Here is a 13816-nt window from a genome sequence, read left to right on the forward strand (position 1 = left end):
AAAACACTCCCAGGAGCTGATTGTGGAACAAACCATAAACTGCTCATACACAAGTACAACTTGAAGTTGAAAACAATTAAAACAAGTCCATGAAAACCAAAATATGACCTTGAATATATCCCTCCTGAATTTTTGCTGTTGTTATATGCCATCAAGTTGGACCCAACTCATGGCAACCATTCCTTGGGTTTCTGAGGCAGTATCACAATGGAAGTAGATTACCCAACCTTCCTTCCAAGAAGTGGCTAGTGAGTTTGAACTGCCAGCCTTCTGGTTAGCAGTCAAACGCCTTAGGCACTACACTACCAGAGCTTCTAAAACTATGGTTAGATGCCACAAAGTAAGTGGCAATGCCTTAACAGTATGCGTGTTGTAAGGCCTAAGGGCCTCTTCCATCCTCGTCAAGGGGAGTGCTAACCTTCTCCTGAATTTAGAGACCATCTAAAGAATAGATTTGATGCACCAAATACTAAAAACCAGAAGAATTGTGGTAGGACATCAAGAACATCATCCATGAAGAAAGCAAGAGGTCATTAGAAAGATGAGAAAAGAAGAAAAACCAAAATGAATGTCAGAAAAGACTCTGAAACTTGCCCTTGAGCAAAGAGTAGCTAAAGAAAATAGAAGAAATGGCAAGATAAAAGAGCTGAACAGAAGATTTCAAAGAGCAGCTTGAGCAGACAAAGCCAATTACTATAATGAAATGTGCAAAGACCTGGAGTTAGAAAACTGAGGACAAAATTTAAACCTCGAGTTGCAGTATTGAAAAATTCTATGGACAAAATATTGAATGATGCAGAAAGCATCAAAAGAAGATGGAAGGAATACACAAAGTCACTATACCAAAAAGAACTGGTCGATCTTCATCCATTTCAGGAAGTGGCATATGATCAAGAATGAAAGGTATTGAAGGAAGATGTCAAAGCTGCACTGAAGGAATTGCTGAAGAACAAGGCTCTAAGAATTGATAAAATACCCACTGAGATGTTTCAACAAATGGATGTCTCACTGGAGGCACACACTCAGTTATGCCAAGAGATTTGGAAGACAATTATCTGGCCAACTGATGGAGGCAATGATTATTTGCACCCATTCCAAGAAAGGTGATCCCACAGAATGTGAAAATTATTAAACTATATTACTAATATTGAACCCAAGTAAAATCTTACTGAAGATAATTCAGAAACGGTTGCAGTAGTATATTGATAGAGAACTTCCAAAGGTGCAAGCTGGATTTAGAAGAGGATGTGGACCAAAGGATATCATTGTTGATGTCAGATGGATCATTTATAATACCTCACCTACACTGCAGCATCTAGAGGAGAGGGGCTTTTATAGTCAACTCTAAATATTTGCTTTGACAACAGATCTTCCAAGTGAATGAAAGTGTTACCCTATGTGTGACCTATGTAAAATTCTTCTTGCAGGTTGGCCCTCATGTTGCTCAAGATAAATCTCATGTATTTACTTATGAAGGTGAGAATTTCAAATATAACCCTGATTCACATGCTAGAACACATTTTTTTATGCAGGAAGAGAAGATGAACACATAACCATTACATATTCTTCAAAACAAAGGGAGGGAACAGCAAGAGAAAAAACATATTAATGCAACTTTATGGCTGAGAATTTTAAAACAAGCATCATGGAAAGTAAAGTTATGGTCCTCATAGTAATCATAACTGGGCTGTAAGGCAAATATATATTAAGGCATAAATATCAGAGTCTGTACAGTAATAGGAAATACTACAACAAAATGGGCCAAGAGACTAAATTATAATTGACATGGGAATGGTAGATTTGGAATTTCATACTGCTTAGAATTTAGATTTTTCTGAAGCACTAAACTAATATGAAGATACCAGGTACCAGAGGACAGGTGTGATATAAATGTGAGGCAGTCATGTCAACAACAGTTAGTGAAATTTTATTTATATCATCTAGACAATTTAATTAAAGAAAGAAATAATTATAAATTTATTAAAATTAGGGTGCTCATAAGTTTTATATATATTGTGTACAAAATCAATCATCATAACTATACATGGAATTACAGGGAATCTAAGTACAGGTGGCACATAAGCTCATTTATTTTGACTCATTAACTAGGGATTTATGATAATGTAGATAAAGAATCACAGGCTCATAGGCTGTTGGTAGTGTAAGAAGTCTTAGATCACATCAAATTTGGATGTTTGCAAAATGTGCTGTGTGTGTGTGTGTGTGTTCATGTAGAGATGCTGTGTGTGTGTGTGTGTGTTCATGTAGAGATGCTCCGAGGGACTCATACTCCAAGGGAATCAAGTTCCCCCACTCACATTTCTATCAAACCAGTTCTGTATTTAATCTGTTTCGTGTGTTCAGTTATTTGCTAAAACTAGACTTAAATAAAAACTACCCATTGTTTAGAAAACATTTATGAATTCTTGTTTGAGGACATTATTTTAAGCTACTAATGGCAGCTCTGGTAGCATAGTGGCTAAGACACTTGCCTGCTAACCAGACGACTGGCGGTTCAAACCCACCAGCCACTCCTTGGAAGGAAGGTTGGGCAATCCTACTTCCGTAGTGATACTGCCTCGGAAACCCAAGGAGGGGTCGCTATGAGTCGGGGCCGACTCGACGGCACATAAAAGTAACAGCAACAGCAATGGCAGCTCTAGAGCCCTGGGATGCAGGTCCAGTGCTCTGGAAATACTACCTTTGGATCGTCAAAGAAGAGAATGTGAGCTAGACAATGTAAGATACATGAAGGAATGTTTAACCTACTTAAAAATACAAATGATCTTCAAATGCCTTAGGAACTTTCATTTGCATGCAAACAATTCATATGCAAATTAGAAATAATCTTTATAGAGGATCTTTGTTTAGGAACATTTGTTAGCCATTAGTTGTGTTACTTTATTTACTCGAATGCTTATTTTCCTAAATGCTCTAAAATCATGTACAGGATTATGAACCTAACACTGAAAAATGTACATCAAAGACATAAATAGAAGGCAAGAACACCAGTGGAGAGTGACATTATCCAGTTTACTTACATTAACATGAATAATTCCTTAGGATTTGCAGCCTGAAGGTGACTCAGGGCAGATAATCACACAGTTATCAATTTGACTGAGATGCTTACACTCTGAGTCTCATTTTCTCATTTGTAAAGTGGTAGATAATAATACTATATTTTGTTCTGCTTTTTTGAAGATGAGAAAAATATATTTAAAGTGCTTAGACAGTATTCTCTAAGCCCCCAATAGGAGCTCAACATGGTAGCGTTAATCTTTCACATCAAAATATGCACTGTCATCATTCTTTGACAAACTCTTCTGACTTTATAAAGGAACCCTAAGATAAGTTGCCTATCTGATAAGTATTTTGAAACTACTTCCAGATATGTGCTTAAAATCCTACAACTACAAATTTTGCAAACAGTGTTAAGTTTAATTAAGCCAAGAAATTAGTTCATTCCAATTTACATAAAATTTTTTCAGGGGTTCTTACTAGTACTAATTTGAGGGAAATAGAAGTGACCATTTAATGCTGTTAGGAGCGTCTACTTCATTTTGACTCATAGTGACCTAATGGACAGCAGAACTAAACACTGCCCAGTCCTGCACCATCCTCAAAAATGTTGTGTTTGAGCCGATTATTTCAGCAATTGTGTCAATCCGTCTCATGAAGAGTGTTCCCTTTTTTCACTGACCGTCCACTTTCCTAAGTATGATATTCTTCTCCAGGAACTGGTGCCCCTGATAACATGACCAATGTATGAGACAGGAAGTCTGGCCATTTTTTGCTTCTAAAGAGCATTATGGCTGTACTTCCTCTAAGACAGTTATTTTCCTTCTTCTAGCAGTCCACGGTACATTCAATAGTTTTCTCCAACATCACAATTCAAATTCATCACTTCTTCTGCAGTCTTCCATATTCCCAGCTTTCACAGGCATGTGATTGTATTGAAAAGATCTTGACTTGGGTCAAGGATGCCTTAGTCTTCAAAGTGACATCTTTGCTCTTTAAGACTTAAAAGAGGTCTTCTAAAGCAGATTTGCCCAATGCAACACATCATTTGATTTCTTGCCTGGTGCTTCCATGGGCGTGAATTGTGGATCCAAGAAAAATGAAATCCTTGACAACTTCAATCTTTTTTTCCCACTTATTGTGATGTTGTTTATTGGTACAGTTGTGAGAATTTTTAATTTCTCTATGTTGAAGCATAATCCATAATGAAGGATCATCATCAGCAAGTACTTCAAGTCTTCTTCACTTTCAGCAAGCAAGCTTGTGTCATTTGAACACTGCAGGTCGTTGATGAGTCTTCCTCCCATTCTGATGCTGCATTCTTCATCATATAGTCCAGCTTCTCAGATTATTTGCTCAAGATACAGATTGAATAAGCATAGTGAAAGAATACAACCCTAACACATATCTTTTCTGATTTTAAGCTCTGTAGTATTCCCTTGCTATGTTTGAAAGATTGCCTCTTGGTCTATGTACAGGTTCCTCATGAGCACAATTAAATGTTCTGAAATTCCTATTCTTTGCAATCTCATCTATAATTTTTTTTATGAACCATACAGTTGAATGCCTTTGCATAGTTAATAAAACACAGGTAAACAAGCTTCTGGTATTCTTTACTTTCAGCCAAGATCTATCTGACATCAGCAGTAATATCCCTCATTCCACATCTTCTTCTCAGTCCAGCTTTAACTTCTGGCAGTTCCCTGTCTATGTACAGCTGCAAACATTTTTGAAATATTTTCAGCAAAATTTTACTTGCACGTGACATTTATGTTATTGTTCAATAATTGCCACATTCTGTTGGGTCATCTTTCTTTGGAATGGGCCCAAATGTGGATCTCTTCCAATAGGTTTATCAGGTAGTTGTCTTCTAATTTCTTGGCATAAATAAACAAGTGTGTCCAGTGTTGCATCTGTCTGTGGAAACATGTCAGCACATATTCTGTCTATTCCTGGAGCCTTACTTTTCACCAATTCCTTCAGTGCCGCTTGGACTTCTTCCTTCAATACCACGGGCTCTTCATCCAAGCAACCTATTAAAAAGTTTGAATGTCAATCAATTTTTTTTTTTTGGCACAGCAACTCTGAATGTTCCTTCTATCTTCTTTTGATGCTTGCTACATTGTGCAATATTTTGCCCATAGATTCCTTCAATAGTGCATCTCAAGGATTGGAAGTTTTCTTCAATTCTCTCAGCTTGTGAAATGCCAAGTATGTTCTTCCTTTTGTTTTTCTAACTCCAGGTCTTTTAATGTTTCATTAAAATACTTTACTTTGTCTTCTCATGCCACCTTTTGAAATCTTCTGTTCAGATCTTTTGCTTCATTACTTCTTGCATTCACTTTAGCTATTTCCCATTCTAAAGCAAGTATCAGAGTCTTGTATGATATCATTTTTGTCTTTTCTTTCTTTCCTACCTTTATAAAGACCTTTACTTTCTTCATGTATGATGTTTTTAATGTAATTCTATAAGTCATCTGCTGTTTGGTCATTGGTGTTCAATGTGTCAAACTAATTTTTCTGATGGTCTATAAATTCAGGTGGGATATTCTCAAGGTCATATTTTGGCTCTGTTTTAATTTTCTTGAGCTTCAGCTTCAACTAGCATATGTACAATTGATGGTCTCCTCCACAGTTGGTCCTGGCCTTGTACTCAGACCACTTAATAGGGTTGTGTCATTCTCTCAGCATAATATGGCTTACACTTCTGGACTCTTTTTAACAATGAATATTTTTTATTGGATTAAACTATTTTATGAGAATAAATGACAAAAGCAAGAATAAAAAAATCATATTAGAAATAGATGCATGAAATCAGATAATGTTGCCCCTATTTTCTCATAGAAAAGGTCAACTGCTTCTCCAGTGCTTCAATGTCTCCAGAAGTCAATTCAAATTAATGAATCAAAGAAAATGGGAAATGGTCAGTTCAGGGAAATATTTTTGCCAAACTTTGTTCTCAATAGTCTAATTGAAACAAAGTGGCCTGCTTACCTTCATCCTCTTTCATTTGTTTAAGTATTTGTTTTCCTTGGAGAGGGAGGGAGATTGCAAATCAAATCAGGGAGAAGCTCTGTCATGCTGATGGAGACAAGCTCAATACCAAAGATTTATCTACTCAGACAAATTAAATCAGTCATAGATCCATCTGAAACGTTCTGATGCCTCTGCAGAAATACAAAAAGTTGTGGGCAAATGTAATTTTACTTCAGTCAAATTTGATGCTTTTGTCCAAAGGCTGCAGATTGTGAATTGTAAGTTATCAAATCAATTCCACAAGTTTCATGTGAGTTAAGATTAGGGTTGCCAGATAAAATACAGAATGCCAGTTAAATTTGAATTTTAGATACACATCAGATAATTTTTTGTGTAAATATGTCACAAATATTCCTTGTGCATAACACACACACACACATTCCTGTCAATGAAATAACAAATAATATTTTCTAGATTTCTCTTTCACCTTAATGTAGTCTTTGACTTAATGGGCCAAACTGATTGATTTTCATGGTGGATTTTTTTTTTTTTTTCTATTTTCCTACTACTCTTTACTCCCTGTCTCAAAAACTTCATTTGTAAAACAGGTGAGCTGAACAGTAAGCTCTCTAAAGCCCATTTCAACTCTAAGATATTGTGAAGATGTATTTCCCTCTCCATGAGATGGATTGACATAATTGCTGAAACAATGGGCTCAAACACAGCATGTTCAAGGATATATTTCAAAGTTATACTTAGATGTTTGAAAATTACATAAGTAAAAATTACAAAAAATACATTGTGTGTGCATGCACATACATATACAAATGATTAAGAAAAAAATGTTTTTAAGGCAACAAAAATACTTCTTACAAAGTGAACAGAGAAATAAATGACATAGTTGTTTAAGATAAAAACCACATAGCTAAAATAGGGTAAATTCAATATACATTCAAATACTAACAACTGTTGTTAGCATATGCTTACAAAAATATTCATTAGAACTCAAATCCAATTTCTGTTTCCTAAGTAGTTGTAATAGAATCAGTGAATATTTCCATAATATCTTTTATGCTCTTGTCAGTGATATAACAGTTTCATACTGTTATATGCAGATTTATAATTGATTTAACCATAAAATAAGCCTTTTGTTCAAAGAAGAACAAAAAATAAAAGATAAGGAAGACGACAATTTAACGTTCAGATGTATACCACATACAGATATTTTGGAGTCAATAAAATACTAAATGCAAAATAATAATAATAATAATAATAATAATAATAAATGACAGTAAAATCTTAAAATTGGCCAAGAAATAATTTAGACATAATAACTATACAAGGGCATAGGCATGTTTTATAGGGCTGTTTTTAAAATGGGAGATGAACTTATTCTGTTTCTGGGGAAAATATCAGATGTTTGCATATGAGCTACTTTACAAATAAAAATATCAGGAGGATTATTCAATAGCACCTCCCGTGCAAACAATGTCTACAAGTTTTGTTAGTAAGTTTGAAAAATAGCCCTGGTTTGTATGATGCCTTTATATATTTCATTTTATCCTTTCACCTGATTTTAAAATTGAGTTTCAGCATTGGGACAGATTTAATCCCATATTTACATTTCTTAATCTTATTTCCCTTATTTATCACATATTGATTCTAACACCTGTCTGATGGAGTTATTATATGCAGTAAAAGCCATAAAATCAATGAAAGCCTATTTACATGGGTAGGACCATGTCAATATGTTGCTGTTGTTGTTGTTGAAAGGTGCCGTTGAGTCAGCTCCAACTCATAGCGACCATACGTACAACAGAAGGAAACACTTCCCGGTCCCTCATGAGCCTCAAAATCCTGAGCCCATCATTGCAGCCACTGTGTCAATCCACCTCAACAACGGCCTTTCCCTTTTTTGCCAACCCTCCATTTTTCCAAGCATGATATCTTTCTCCAAGATTTGGTCCCTCTGACAGCATGACCAAAGTCTAACCATTCTCACTTTCAAGTAGCATTCTGGTTGCACTTCTTCCATGACAGATTTGTTAGTTCTTCTGGCAGTCCATGGTAGTTTCAATATTTTTGCCAACAAGTGAAGATGACTTCAAGCACTTACTGATGAAGATTAAAGACTATAGTCTATTATAGGTATGGATTACACCTCAGCATAAAGAAAATGAAAATCCTCACACCTGGACCAATAAGTAGCATCATGAAAATGGAGAGAAGATTGAAGTTGTCAAAGATGTCAAATTACTTGGTTCCACAATCAACACCAATGGAAACAGCAGTCAAGAAATCAGATGACGTACTGCACTGGGCAAATTTGCTGCAAAAGACCTCTTTAAAGTACTGAAGAGCAAAGATATCTCTTTGAAGACTAAGGTATACCTAACCCAACCCATGGTGTTTTCAATATCAATACAAGGGGTTATTATATTCTCTTAGTGGTTATTATTGTTAGGTGTTGTCGAGTCGTCTCCAACTCATAGCAAACCTATGTACAGCAGAATGAAACACTACCTGGTCCCTGATCCCTGAGCTCCATGATCCCTGCTGTACCTGAGTCTGTTGTTGTTGCCACTGTGTCAATCCACCTTGCTGAGGCCCTTCCCTTCATTTGTTGACCTTCCCCTTTACAAAGCATGATATCCTTCTCCAGGGAATTATCTCTTCTGATAACATGACCAGAGTAGGTGAGATGAAGTCTGGCCATTCTCACTTCCAAGGAACATTACAGCTGAACTTCTTCCAGGATAGATTTGTTAGTTCTTTTAGCACTCCATGGTACTTTCAGCATTCTTCACCAGCACCACAACTCAAGAGCAGCAGCTCTTCTTCAGTCTTCCTTATTCATTGTCCAGCTCTCACATGCATATGAGGCAATTGAAAATACTATGGCTTGTGTCAGGTGCACCTTAGTCCTCAGGGAGACATCTTTGCCCTTCACCACTTGAAAGAGGTCTTTTGCAGTTGATTTACCCCATACTATATGTCATCTACTATCTTGACTGCTGCTTCCATTGGTGTTGATTGTAGAACCAAGTAATATGAAGTCTTTGACAACTTCAATCTTTTCTCCATTTATCATAATGCTGCTTATAGATCCAGTTGCAAGGATTTTTCTTTATATTGAGATATAATTCATACTGCAGACTGTATTCTTCGATCTTCATCAGTGTTTCAAGTCATCCTCACTTTCAGCAAACAAAGTTGTGTTGTGTGTGGGTCGCAGGTTGTTTACATAGGCCAGCTTCTCAGATTATTTGCCCAGTGTACAGATTGAATAAGTATGGTAAAAAGATACAACCCTGATGCACTCCCTTCTTAATTTTAAACCATGCAATGTCTTCTTGTTCTGTTCAAATGACAGCCTCCTGGTCTATGTACAGGTTCCTCATGAGCACAATTAACTGTTCTGTAATTCCCATTCTTCTCAATGTTATCCATAATGTGTTATAATCCACACAATCAAATGCTTTTGCATAGTCAATAAAACAAAGTAAACATCTTTCTGGTATTCTTTGCTTTGAGCCAAGATCCATCTGACATCAGCAATGATATCCTTCTTTCCACATCCTCTTCTGAATCCAGCTTGCATTTTCTGGCAGTTCTCTGTCAACATACTGCTGCACCCACTATTGAATTATCTTCAGTAAGATTTTACTTGTGTGTGATATCAATGATATTATTTGATAATTTCCACATTTTTTGGGATCACCTTTCTTTGGAATGTGTAAAAATATGAATCTCTTCCAGTCAGCTGCCTAGATAGCTGTCTTCCAAATCTCCTGGCATAGCTGAGTGAGTGCCTCCAGAGCAACATCTGTTTCTTGAAACATCTCAATAGGTATTCCATCAATTCCTGGAACCTTGTTCTTTGCCAATTTCCTCAGCTCAGTTTCAACTTCTTCCTTCGATACTATTACTTTGTTGAACATATGTCATCTCCTGAAATGGATGGACATCAACCAACTCTACTTGGTACTACAACTCTGTGTATTCCTTCCATCTTCTTTTGATGTTTCCTGCATTGTTCAATATTTTGTCCATAGAATCTTTCAATATTGCAACTCGAGGCTTAAATTTTTTCTTTAATGCTTGCAGCTTGAGAAATGCCAAGCTTGTTCTTCCCTTTTGGTTTTCTAACTCCAGGTCTTTACACATTTCATTATAGTAATTGACCTTGTCTTCTCAAGCTGCTCTTTGAAATCTTCTGTTCCATTATTTTATCTTGTCGATTCTTCCATTTGTTTTAGCTACTCTCTGTTCAAGGGCAAGTTTCTGAGTCTCTTCTGACATCCGTTATGGTCTTCCTATCCTGTATTCTTCATGACCTTTTGGTTTCTTCATGGATCATGCTCTTGATGTCAACCCACAATTCCTCTGGTTTTTGGTCATTGGTGTTCAATGCATCAAATCTATTTTTTAGATGTCTCTAAATTCAGGAGGGATACATTCTAGGTCATATTTTGGCTCTCTTGGACTTGTTTTAATTGTCTTTAACTTCAACTTCAACTTCAACTTGCATATGAGCAGTTGATGGTCTGTTCCACAATCAACTCCTGCCCTTGTTTTGGCTGAAGATATTGAGCTTTTTCATCACCTCTTGCCACACATGTAGTCAATCAGATTCCTGTGTGAATCTGATTCACATCTGGTGAAGTACACATGCATAGCTGCCATTTATGTTGTTGAATAAAAACGCTTGCAATTAATAAGTAATTGATCTTGAAAAATTCTATCATGTGATGTTTCCATAATTATTTCTATAACCAAGGCCATATTTTCCAACTACCAGTGATTCTTCTTTGTTTCCAACTTTTGCATTACAGTCTTTACCAGTGACAATCAGCACATATTGATTACAAGTTTGGTCAATATGAGACTGCAGAAGTTGGTAAAAATCTTTAATTTCCTCATTCTTGGCTTTGGTGGTTCATGAGTAAATTTGAATAATAGTAGTATTATCTGGCCTTCCTTGCAAATGTATGGATATTATCCCATCACTGATAACATTGTTCTTCAGGATAGATCTTGAAATATTCTTTGTGATGATTAATGCCACTCCATTCCTCTTCAGTTTGTCATTTATTGCATAGTAGATTATATGGTTATCTCATTCAAAATGGCGGGAAAAAAAAAAAAAAAAAAAGTCCATTTCAGCTTACTAATGCTTAGGATATCAATCTTTATGTGTTCCATTTCATTTTTGACAACTTCTAATTTTCCTAGATTCATACTTCATACATTCCATGTTCTGATTATTAATGGATGTTTGTAGCTGTTTCTCCTCAGTTTGAGTAATGCCACATCAGCAAATGGAGGCCATGAAAGCTTTACTTTATCCATATCACTAAGGTTGGTTCTACTCTGATGAGGCAGCTCTTTCCCAGTCATATTTTGAGTGCCTTCTGACCTTAGGGGATCTCTGCTGGCAGAGTGCCTAACACGTTTAAGAAGCCTAGCAGTTCAAACCCACCAGCCACTCCTCGGAAGGAAGATTGGGCAATCTACTTCTGTAGTGATACTGCCTTGGAAACCTAAGGAGGAGTTGCTATGAGTCAGATCTGACTCACTGATAGTGAGCTTGGTTTTGGTTTTTACTGACCTTAGAGACTCATCTTCTGGCACTGTGTCAGACAATGTTTCAGGGGCATTAATAAGGTTATCCAGTACTGTATCTGACAGTATTTCCCTGCTATTCTTAAGGTTTTCCCTGGCCAATTCTTTCAGAAGGGGATGGCCTCTTCCTTCTTCTGAGTCTGACTCAGTCTGGAAGCTCTGCTGACACCTGTCCAACATGGACAACCTTGCTCACCTTTGAAACACTGGTGATATAGCCTCCAGCCTGACAGCAGTACACAAGCCACCACAGTAGGACAAACTAACAGACACATTCATCTCCCTTAGCTGTTCCAAACCTCTCCACCCACTTCCTGGCCTTCCCCCTACCTGTTCCGGCTATCTTCCTGCTTCATGCCTTGGGTGGCAGCTCTCCCTCCCCTTTCTTGTATCCAGCCATTGGTCCTGTCTGCTTCTTACTTCCTCTCTTGGTTCTCTTTAGTATACATTTAAGCAAATGGAAGCCCTCATCTCCAGTCAAGTGTTTGGGGGAAAAAAAAAGAATTAACCCCATGTATGCAGAGTACATCTATTCCATATGGTTTTCAAGGTGACTTTTTGGAAGGAAACAAGTCACCAAGCCTGTCTTTTGAGTCAACTCTGGGTGCATGCAAACTGCTAACTTTTCAGCTGCCAGTTGGATGCTTATTAATTTGTGCCAAAAAACCCACTACTCTTGTTCCTCTTAACAATTATGACTCCTTCCCAAAGTGCTTCTGCCATTGAAACCTTCAAATTTCCAGTGAGCTTTTCTAGAAATCATTTATTTTATCTATGCTTTCACATTCCCTTCAATTCCTACCTCTCTGCAACTTTTTCTGGATGTGCCTGTGAAATGTCAATTGGATTGAGCCGTTATTTGAACTTAATTCCACTCAGTCTAGACCAGGTTTCCAAGATCTCCTGGGATATTTCAAAAATCATCTAGATCACAACTCCAAATAGAGTGCAGACTGACATATTCTCTAAAATTCTATTAATTTGCAAAAGTAAGGAAGCAGAGGAGATGGGAAATGAGGATATCAGTTACAATGATGCCTACTGATGTGAAGGACAGGAGCAATGGGAAAGAGGAAAAGATAGGTAGATAAGTGCCTGGTGTACATACAGACTTGCCTAGAGAAACATTGAAGTATAGAGCATCAATCCTGGCAAAGTAGTGTGGTAGAAGATATCTGGGCTTTTAAAGTCATACATTCTTGATTTGAATCTGTTGATAGTGATTTCTATTCTTAGACTACAAATATAAGATAGAAAACACAATCCTATGTGTTTCTCAAATGTTAGTCTTCCCAAAGTCAGTTTCCCCTTTCCATCTTTAATCCTCTGTACATTTTGTTACATTCTGCTCATTTAAAACACTATTTTTTTGATTAAAAAAATAAATAAAAATACCTCACTCTCCATTAGATGTTTACCATGATTCCCCTTGTAATTTCAAATATGTTTGAGTTCCTCTGTTGACTCTCAAGAACTTCTACTACCACACCTCACACTTTCATCCATTTTTTCCTAGTTCTCTTAACAAAGGAGATTTGCACTATTTAAAGTATCTCATTGTTTTCTAACTACACTAAATTACTTTCATCCCTGACAATGTTCACCATTTTCCCTGATCTAGGAACCCTCTCCTTTAGGATAATAAATCTGTAAACTCTTCAAGACTTAGCAAGAATTCCACTTTGCCCCACAAAATTTCATCTACCTTCTCTAGGTCACTCTACCCTCACTGTCCTCCAAATAGCACTTAAAATCAAAAGTTGAATGAATAACATGATGTTTGGTTAAAAAGTAGAAAATCTATCTAAACCTTTTGGCCTACATAATACCAAATATTCATTTTTACTGATTTATTTAATTAGTTTAATGGGTTATAGTTCTACAACATTAAAAAATAATAATAACTGTTAAATGGGTTATCCTACGATTACAGTAGCATTTCACTTTTAGTTGATGCAATCTGACACTGTTATCAATGGTCATCAAATCAAACGTGTCTTCCATTTCATTTGGTAATGGCACAACTCTTTGTATCCCTGATCAGTGGCATATTCTTGCTGCATGTGCACTAATAAAAATAGCAATGTCAGACACAACAACTGTCAAATTTGATGCCTAGAGCATCGTTTTCAATAAAGACAGCTGTGGATGCTAAATTAAGATTTCCCATGTACTCTTAACTCTCACTTTTTTCAAG

General features: G+C 36.6%; 1 non-coding gene across 1 annotated transcript; it reads right to left on the bottom strand.

The window, feature by feature from the left end:
• Positions 1-314: 314 nt before the first annotated feature.
• LOC122150697 lies at positions 315-441 on the bottom strand. Its single transcript, XR_006163804.1, has one exon. It is a non-coding gene; the product is annotated as a U6atac minor spliceosomal RNA (small nuclear RNA).
• Between the last annotated feature and the right edge of the window lie 13375 nt (positions 442-13816).

The sequence above is a fragment of the Orycteropus afer genome, unplaced genomic scaffold (genome assembly GCF_000298275.1).
Source record: "Orycteropus afer afer isolate SDZICR_OR568_19922 unplaced genomic scaffold, OryAfe1.0 scaffold00205, whole genome shotgun sequence".
NCBI classification, from domain to species: Eukaryota; Metazoa; Chordata; class Mammalia; order Tubulidentata; family Orycteropodidae; genus Orycteropus; species Orycteropus afer.